This window comes from Macrobrachium nipponense, chromosome 39, assembly GCF_015104395.2.
Source record: "Macrobrachium nipponense isolate FS-2020 chromosome 39, ASM1510439v2, whole genome shotgun sequence".
Taxonomy (NCBI): domain Eukaryota; kingdom Metazoa; phylum Arthropoda; class Malacostraca; order Decapoda; family Palaemonidae; genus Macrobrachium; species Macrobrachium nipponense.
Window position 1 is genome coordinate 15,427,125 of NC_061099.1, and position 10,305 is coordinate 15,437,429.

Genomic DNA, 10,305 nt, shown 5'->3' on the forward strand with positions numbered 1-10,305 from the left:
TTGAGAGTAACTAATAGATTATTAGAACAACAAGGAAAATTATCATCAATAGCGCAAAAGCCAAAACAAGGAAAGAACTGGAAAATTTTTGCATAGTTTTCTAACTGTTGCAAAACAACAGCAAAAGCAATAAACAAACAAAACAAGTAAAAAATGCGCCGAAGTTTCTTCGACGCAATCCAGTTTTCCGTGTAGCGTATAATGCTCTATAAAACCATTAACTATGACCGACCATTTATTTCGACCAACAGCTCTCCAGTTGCTCACCAGATGCGGTAGAGTGAGGGTGCGTCCCATGGCTCGGTAAAGCGCTGCCAGATGCATGATCCATGGCTAACTTTACCCTTAAATCAAATAAAAACAACTGAGGCTAGAGGGTTGCAATTTGGTCTGTTTGTTGATTGGAGGGTGGATGATCAAAATACCAATTCACAGTCCTCTAGCCTCTGTAGTTTTTTTGATCTGAGGGCGGACAGTCAAAGCCGGCACAATAGTTTTCTTTTATAGAAAAATAAAAACCTGAAATGAAAAGACTTTCATATTCTATATCGGATTTGAATGCGGCTTTCTTTGTAAGAGAAGGTTTTTCAAAGAACCTCAGACAACAGACACTGAGCGACGAAGTGGTTTCCCTCCCTACCAGTAAGAATAAGATTTCAGCTTTGGATTTTGCTGTTCGGAAACTTAGGTCATCAAAAATCTTACAATCGTAGTTTAAGCTCTTCAGCAGATTACCAAAGAGAATCAGAACCTTCATAATGTGTGCCTTATACCTATATTCTGTAGGATCGCAACAAATTAAAACTAAACACCGAACGTTTTCTCTAAGAATGTGAAGTTTTCATCATGCTGCTTTCCGAGTCTTTACTTTGTAAGAGGATTCAAATCCACTTCGCACCTTGAAGATTGCAGCAGACATAATTTCGATCGTTACTCTTGTTCATAAAAGTACCCGCTAATACTTTGTTTTTCGAATACAGCAAAAAAAAAAAAAATATTGCTGAAAAAGAAAGTCTTCCAAGAAAATCAGGCAACAGTCAGCACTCACAGATTAAACAAGAAGCATCTTCAGTAAAATAAAACAATTACCACAATATCACTCAGTCTATCCCATCGGAAACTTCTACATTTTAAGTTTATGTAACTTTCACGCTACTCTTTTTATGGCACCCACCCCTTCAGTAGCCCCATCCTCCCACACCACCCTTTAAACACTTCCAAATCAAACATTCTTTCCACCAGGTTATCCTCTTCAAATACACGTTCAATACCAACCCCATATAAGTTTTCGCTTATGATAACTTCTTGGTGTCTTTCATTGTACATTTATGATTTTCACAAAATCAGGCCTCCTCACTGCATGAACGCTAAGCAGACATTTCATATCAATATCAACAGTCACCTCGTGCAATTAGTTCCACGTTGGACGAGTCGATTTCGCGCTCGGCTACCAATCCGGTGGTCCGAAGTTCGATTCTCTGCTCGGTCCGCGGAACCTGAGGAATTTATTTCTGGTGATAGAAATTTATTTCTCGATATAATGTGGTTCGGATCCCACAATAAGCTGTAGGTCCCGTTGCTAGGTATCCAGTTGGTTCCTAGTTACGTAAAAATATTTAATCCTTCGGCCCAGGTCTGGTAAAATGAAGATATACTTAACCTCATGCAATGCAAATCAGATTATGACGGCTCATGGACTGATCTACTATCTCATGAGGAAAGGTCACATATCAATTCATATTCATAACGTGTTATGATAAGCAGTGCCTTTGGGGAATGTCTTGAGTCCGTGGTACTCCATAACTATAAGTTCCAAAATTCACAAAATTCAGAAAAAAAAAAAATTGTGTCGTCAGATCTGTTTAGTATAAGTATCTCTGCGGTAATTAGCATTCAAAACGATTTCAACTTTTTGTCTCCACCTAATGCAAAGAAAATTTTATGATGGGAATCAAAATGTGGTACATATGACGATGAATACATCATTTTTGTCATAGTAAACACGATTTCCTTCCTACTCTTTGCCCATCTGTTAGCATTCATTCATTTCATAGTCTGCTCGCTTTGACGAGCTGCTAACACAAGACTTTTGACACTAGAGATCTGTTTCACAACCTGCGTTGATCGGAATTCGGTCTTCCTTTGTTTATGATAAGGTAATCTTTCTTCTAGAAGCGTAACTCTGTTATCACTCAGTCTTGTGTAATAGCCTCATTTTGTGTCTGTTTTGTGTGTAACTTCTAAGGATGGAGTATTTATTGACAAGAGGCAAAGAATGTTTTATTTCTTTCTCTTCTTTACCGGTCAAAAGCGGTGAATTCAACCAGGTACATATGATTTTTTACCATTTGCACAAATTTATATTATGAGCAAACCTTTTTCCCCCACACCAACACACACATTCAGTAGGAAAAAAAATTGTTAAGTAACCCTCAGAAGACAACAATACCAAAATTTTGGAAAAGCACAACAAGACAAGCAAAGGTAATAAAAATAAAAATGCCAAATATAATGCCAAAAGCTTCAAAATGAACAGCATGCATACAGAAGTGCAGGTATGAAAGGCAACAGTGAAAATGGTTAGTGATACTAATAAATGATAGGAGGGAAACAGAACGAATGATGCACAAATGGAAAGGACTCGTGAAATTCTGAGAACTGCTGAGGATGGTATTGTTGAATGTGCAAAGGTCATAAGATCCACAGAATGGGTAGATCCTAAAAGCTGATGGCGTGCACTGGTTGACCAGGGTGTGTGATGCATATCTAGGTAAGGAAAAGTTTCTCATAGTAATTGACTGGAGGAATAGTTAAACCTCCTTACACAGGGAAAGGCGAAGGGGAGATTGTAGAATGGGACATCACGTTGATTAATATACCTACAAAGGTGTCTGAAGAAGTTCTGAAAGACACGAGGAGCAGAGTTCTTGACAGAGAGACTTAGCGTAGAAGAGAGAAGCAGTTTGGTCAGGTGTTTCTTATTAAAAGGTAGTATGAGCATTTTGAGAGCAAAGTGCGTAGATAACCTGTGAGGGCTTTGGTGGCTCTAATCGAAATTTATGACGGAATCAACAGAGGTGTGATGCAGAATATCGTGATTTTATAGGGTATAGGAAGTAGCTTCCAAAGGTAAATGACAACTCTCTGAAGATCGTTGAAAAATGTACATATACACATATATATAATATATACAGTATATATACACGTACATATACATATGTATATGTATACACACAGACACACACACACACACACAACATATATATATATATATATATATATATATATATATATGTATATATATATTATATATATAGGATGAGAAAGAGAGAGAGAGAGGTGTAGTCAAATAAGAAAAAGAGAGAGATAATGAAACTGACCCAGTTCATATCAGTAGACAAGAAGAAGAAGAAGAAGAAGAAGAAGAAGAAGAAAAAGAAGAAACGACCCGTAAGGGTTGCTTAGCTCAGCCCGGGCAGATGTCCCTTCTAATCTAAAGAGGCATTGTACTCCGTTATCTGACTATCATGTTCGCCTCTGATAGCGACTGATTTATTTGTCTCTTGGAAAGTCGTCGGAACACCTGAGCTGTAAAAGACGTTGGGGGCCGGTGGGGAGGGGTTGGGGGCCCGATGAGATTCTCACTTGATAAGCTCATCAACTTTATTAGAAAACTCGGCCTTGAGGTTACTACAGCTCTCCGGGTCTGGGACTGTAATTTTGTGCTGATTGTTCATTGTTCAATTTCTCCAGCTTTGTGGATATAATCTGCATTGGTTTTATGAGAATGTTGGTCACGATCTGTTTCAGAGCTGAAGATAATTGTATTGCCTCCACTTAACACTTTTAATGGCTAAGTCATCAGTTTGAGTCATGACTACCTTGACAAATAATGCAATTGTATATATATAGCATTAGTATATTAGATATATTCTTCCCTGGTTGCATGATATTTTTTATAATTTGTTTCAGAGCGAATGATGATTGTATTACCGCTACTTAACACTTTTGATAATTAAATGATCCTTTGATTCATAACTACCTTGACAAATCTTGACAAATAATACAATTGAATTTGTGGGACCATCCTAAATGGTAGTTTCGCGGGTCGTATAGCAAAATACTAGCATGACATGAAAAGAACTTGCTTGGACCTGGCTGAGAGTTCGTGCAATTCAAAAAAAATCTATGTAGACTAACTTTATAAGAACTATGGCCATCGATACCGAACCTGGCTAAATCTACTCCTAGGGATATACTCTTCAGTGGCTGGAACTCTTTCCAGCTAATTTGAAACTCATCTACCTTAATAAGGAGTGTTATTTTCATAGACCTTTCTTTTTCCCCCACAGATCAGAATCAAAGGTCTTATGCCTAAATAATTATCTATCGCTCACTTCCAGACTAAATTCACTTCAGTTCTGTCTGGGGGTAGCCTCCCCCGTGGATAATTTACAACTATTGCTTTCTCAATTGCTTTCAAATGCCTTATGGAAGTCACTTCAGGACGGTACAATGATCTGCTTTCTTTATTAACTGAATCATTCAGTCTGAATCTTTTCAAGGGACGTCAGAATGTCACTGAAAGAGGAGATCCATCAACCAATTTCTCTCTGTGGGACTTTTACACAACAAAACACTCAAACCCAAACAATAGTTCTACAAAGTACCGTCATAAAATATCCTAAAGCATTTGCAGCCACAACTAGAAACTTGGACAGAACCTATCTCTGAAAAAGTGACGAACAATAAAAAAAAGATAGACTGATAAGAACTGCAAATTATAAAGAACTGATGTCTATGTAAAGAAGAGTTCTGAAACTTGAAATGAGAACTGCAGATTATAAAGAACTGCATGACTATAAATGTGAAAGCGAACGAGTTCTGAAACTTGAAATGAGATTTATTGAAAATAAGAGATCAACTCTGGAACTGCTGATGGTTTGCTTAGCTGTATGAGGTTGGAAGCTAAAGTATGATGATGATAAACGGAATATTTAAGACAGGTCTCAGCTTCGATAAAAGCAAAACGAGAGAGCCAGGGCTACATATTGCAGGTTCCTCACAAGGAGGAGAAAAAGAAAGCCTAAGTATCCGGTACTAATTTCCTTTTCGAGTGGACCTTGAAAATGCGTAAAAATGACTCAAAAGTAACCACTAATTACTTAGCTGTTCATTTCCTCCTCCTACTGGCAAACCTGCAACTATAAATATATATATATAATATATATATATATATATATATATATATATATATATATATATATATATATCCGGTATATGTGCTCCTGCACGGATATTTTGTTTGATATAATATATATATATATATATATATATATATATATATATATATAATATATATATATTTTGAAAATGCCAAAAAATTACTCGAAAGTAACCACTCATTACTTAGCTGTTCATTTCCTCCTCCTACTGGCAAACCTGCCATATATATATAAATAAGATAATATATATATATATATATATATATATATATATATATATATATATATATATATATATATATAATATATCCGGTATATGTGCTCCTCCACGGATATTTTGTTTATATATATATATATATATATATATATATATATACATATATATATATATATATATATATATAAATTAATTACAGCAATACAAGGCTCAGGAATCTGGAGCTATATAGGCAATAGAGTTACTGTTGAATTTTTAATTGCACGTTATATTTCCTAGAAACTAATGAGTCACCATGAAGAATTAATCATATCTCTGAAAGATAACAGTCGTCCTAAACACATGCACTGCAGATAGCACGTTAAAGTAATAAATGTAAATTAACGTATTGTTACAATAAATATCATTAAGTTCTCTCAGTAAGAAGTGATAATAGAAATAAATTAGGCCAAAGAGGAAGACATAAATGTAACTTAAATATTGTTATAAAGCATATTACTTTCTCGCAGTGATTAGTAATAACCGAAATAAATTTAGCCATAGAAAACCATTAATGTGACCTATAGTAGTATTACAAAATATTTTACTTTCTCTCAGTAATAAGTATTAAGAGAAATAAATTAGTCGAAAGAACAAACCTACTATGCTGATAATAGATCATTATCAAATTTTGAAAAAAAAAAAAAAAAAAAAAAAACAGAAATTTGAAATGAAATATATTGAAAACCTCTTACTACAGTTTCGGAGCATCATGCAACCTCCTCACTGTGGAGACATCAAAACCCATATATATATATAGCTAATTATGAAAAATTTAACAGTCTGTTATTGATATCTTAGGTATTATTCTTTTTATTTCTCGCTTTCTTAATAACTTCGTTCATAATGGACTGTCTTTTGGTTTTATTGCCTCCAAATCTATATTTGCTTCTGTATCTACTTCGTCTTCGATTTGTGTAGTTTTTTAAATACACCTAACTGTTATATCAAATTTTCAAAGGGTTTCCCCAACAGGTTCAATAAATAACTTAGGTTAAATCGGAACATGAGGAAAAGATGAGGTTATTTATGATAACGAACGGATGAATAAAAAAATAATAAAGAACACTTCGCAAATAGACAGACATTACTTGTTATAAAACTGACTCGGTAAAAAAGAAAAAAAAAAAAAAAAAAACTGCAATGTTTTAGACTCTAAGCAAAACAAGCTTGAGTTGAGAAATGAAACTGCATAATCGACAGGCGCATTGCAAAACGCTTTTTACGACTTATGCTGAACACAGACACACTATTAGAAACGTTTATATAATACTGAAGCTAACGAAGGTTGCTAAGGCCTTTGAATAACATCGCAGAGACTGTTAACTTAAGGATTCTTACCAGGTAACATTGGCAGGAAAACGCAGATTTGGGGCCAAGAACACGGACTGAGCAACAACATCCTCCGTAAGTTATCAAAGCAAGTGATTTCTTTTTTCAAATAAGCGGCTGTTTTTTTCACAATTAGCATCGCGGGAGTTCCTCAGCATCGCACGCAGGTGCTTATGAGGAAAACAGAAGTCTTTGTGTTGGGTTATGAGAAAATGCAGCTCTGATATTTTAAAGAGTCCTTAAACAGAGACACACCAAACTCTCAATTAGGGTCAGGATTGGTAAAAGAAACAAAGGTATATAGATCATTAAATGAGCTGGTTTTATAGAAAGGTAAGAGGACTAAAAGTTTAATAAAGTCTTGTTCATATACAAAATTATTTGGTTGCACAATACTGCACCGTAAATTATGTGCTTGAAATAATAATATAAAAAAAAAATGGCACAAAAATTAAACCTTATGAATATTTGAACCTGAGTTTATTCAGCCAATGGCTCCAAGATGAATGTCTAGCTAACATAAGAAATAGATGTTACAAAATATTTCAGTCATAAAGCTCTGTATTTGTTCACTTTACAATAACTATAGAATTTAGTTTAAGTGAAATGGACAAATTCTGCCATCAAAAATAACCCAACTCTCTATTGCCTCCCCACCAAGAACCGAGATCGATCCCACGGGAGTGGGGTGAAGGTCAGAGAAGAAAGATGAACTCCAATTTTTTGAAAACTCCATCGTTTCTCTGCTGACCTGAGCAGTGATCTGGGAAGCTGGTAGTTGATCGACTTTCGTGGCTTACAGATAGGGTGTGGGAATACACGCGGTTAGCAACGTCATCCCTGAAAAATCTGCTGCATCTAGCTGCGTGACCTTCATCAGCTTGGCTGCAATGCACCAACAGTTGACTGACCATCAGGCACTGTTTCATTACTGAAATTAAAGTACTAATTTTTATGGGTTGGATTTGAATTCCAACACACTCGTCAGGAATACATAGCCCATACAAAGATACCAGATTCATACATAAATGACTGAATTATGGATGAACATCCTAAGCAGTCAAATTTTTTCCACATTAGTCATTCTGTACACCGCAGCAGATGGCTCATCAGCAATGTGTCGAACCCCCCCTACAGTCTCGCACTTCTTAAGATACTGAAGGCGTTACTTTCCAAGACATCTTTCACGCTGTTTGTCCTCCTCTCTGTAGGTCTCGCCCATCTCCCCTTTCCTTCGGCACTTCTGAATGGTAGAGTCCTTTCAACAATCAATCGCCGTCCTTTCTCTCCACAGCACCATCTCAACATCCTGAGCCGTCATTTCATCTGAGTGTAGGTATAAACCTTATTAATTCTTTTATTGCACTACATAAGCTCTGGTAACAATTCGTCTAAATAACGGAAGATTGGAAGCAAAATAAAACTGAAGACTCAAATGTGTAAAGGGGTCGACAAGTTACTGATGAGCCGTTAGTGAAGGTGTACGAACCGACCAACATTGCAGAGGTTTTCCGCTCAGTTGTTCCAGGCAACTGGAACAACTCAGTTGTATTAATATATATATATATATATATATATATATATATATATATATATATATATATATATATATATAATATATATATAACAGCTTTTCAGAGACTATAAAGGAAAAGAGAGAGAGAGATAAGGAAAGGCTGATGGGGGGAGGAGAAAGGAGATAGAGAGAGAGAGAGAGAGAGAGAGAGAGAGAGAGAGAGAGAGAGGACTCCCATCGGAGACTATAAGAGGAGTCTGGGAGGAAAGCGTAAGACATTAAGGGAACTATCACACCATCTGAAATATCGTCCATTGGTTGGGTCGGTCCCCGCCCTGGACGACGGAAGCTCCGCCCACGGATCGGCACGAAGCCCCGCCCACATCCTCCACGGACTCTTGACGTCACGGGAAGCAGCGTCACCCGCAAGTTCAGTACACGTGTGACGTTGGTTGAGGTCGGTGGATGGACGTGCACTAGGACACACTTCTTTTTCTCTGGCCAGTCGCTCTTAAAAAACCCCAAGTCGTTTTGTGGTTATAAAACGGACAGGTCAATCACATCGACGACTGATTAACGGGAGGAAAACATCGCGCTTTCGAGTTCGCGAAGTTAGCGCTTTCACGGCCGTGAAATTCGCCGATTAACAGGACATTTCCCTTAATTATGCGCTGCTGGGCGTCGTCGACTGATGATGATGTCGAGTGATTAATCGACTGATGACTTGTCACTTCGGATGCACCGACGATCAATGTTAATCGGTTAATCGGGATAATGAAGGCTGAGTGAGGTTGTGCTTCTCGAAGTCGCTCTGATCGGTTCACTCATAACAATTTTAGGGTGAGTGTTGGAATTCTTCGTGAAATTATAATGAATGATATCATGAGATACTAATTAAGAGTGTTTGTGACGCCACGTTTAGTAACCATAAATCAATTCAGTAGGAGTAATTGGCATGTCATTAGAATGATGAGATTAACGGTGTTATATCGTCGTCAAATGATATCATCCAAATGCGATTCACAGGTACTATACAATTATTAGTAAAAAAAATCAATTATGAGCGTAATTACAACCTGTTTGTAAACGAAATTCTTGTAATTACAGCACTGAATCTGTTATGGAATGACGCGCCTTTGATTTAACTTAGCAATAGTTTCAAAATCTCCTATAGTACAGGGCTTTTAGATTTGTGGGTGACGATGTAGGATTTTATAGGAATCTATGAGATTTTATAGAATTTCAGATGATTCAGATCTCAGCCATTGCTAAATGGACTTCATAGTCTTTATTAAGAAAAAAATTACCAAAATTATTCGTTCAAGAATAACGTTCCGGACGGTATAAAGTTTTATAGGATTTTGTAGGATTTCGGGGGATTCAGATTTCAGCCATTGTTAAAAGGACTTCAAATTCTTTATACAAAGTCTCCCAAAATTATTCACTATCAAGAATGAACATTCCGACTGTCTAAAGCTAGTCGTTATTCATATGCAAGACTAGTGATCACTGTACGATGTTGCGCTATAATTAGCTTAGTGAAGAATTCCCTCTGGGAATATTAACTTTGTTCCTCGTTCATTATGTTCTTTACAATGATTTTTTTTAATCACTTTGGTTTATAAAGCTCATGTCAGTCAGTGCATAATCCTGACCTAACATTTTCTAGATGGATAATATCCTTAACACTTTATTGACAATGATACATATTATTATTATTATTATTATTATTATTATTATTATTATTATTATTATTATTATTATTATGTTGTTGTTAGCATTCATCTGTTTTCTGATGATTATACGTAAGAAATGTCTGTGGTTAATATGTTTCCAGATGTACGTGATGTACGATTTTTGTAATTTTTTTCACAAGGATGTGTCTTTGACCTATGTAATTTCTGAATCCTATTTGAATATTAATTATCCAATAACGTAATACAGATCAAAAGTACCGATTGGATATTATATATATA

At 36.0% G+C, this 10,305-nt stretch overlaps 1 protein-coding gene across 2 annotated transcripts in view; it reads left to right on the top strand.

Annotated features, from left to right (window-relative positions):
* Positions 1-8,649: 8,649 nt before the first annotated feature.
* Positions 8,650-10,305, top strand: part of LOC135210150 (histone-lysine N-methyltransferase PRDM16-like) — an 81,852-nt gene continuing 80,196 nt past the window's right edge. Inside the window, exon 1 of one of the 2 annotated variants that reach the window (XM_064242976.1) lies at positions 8,650-9,169. The gene's annotated coding sequence lies outside the window, so the exon portion shown is untranslated. The remainder of the gene's footprint in view (positions 9,170-10,305) is intronic. The other variant, XM_064242975.1, reaches the window with a different exon arrangement.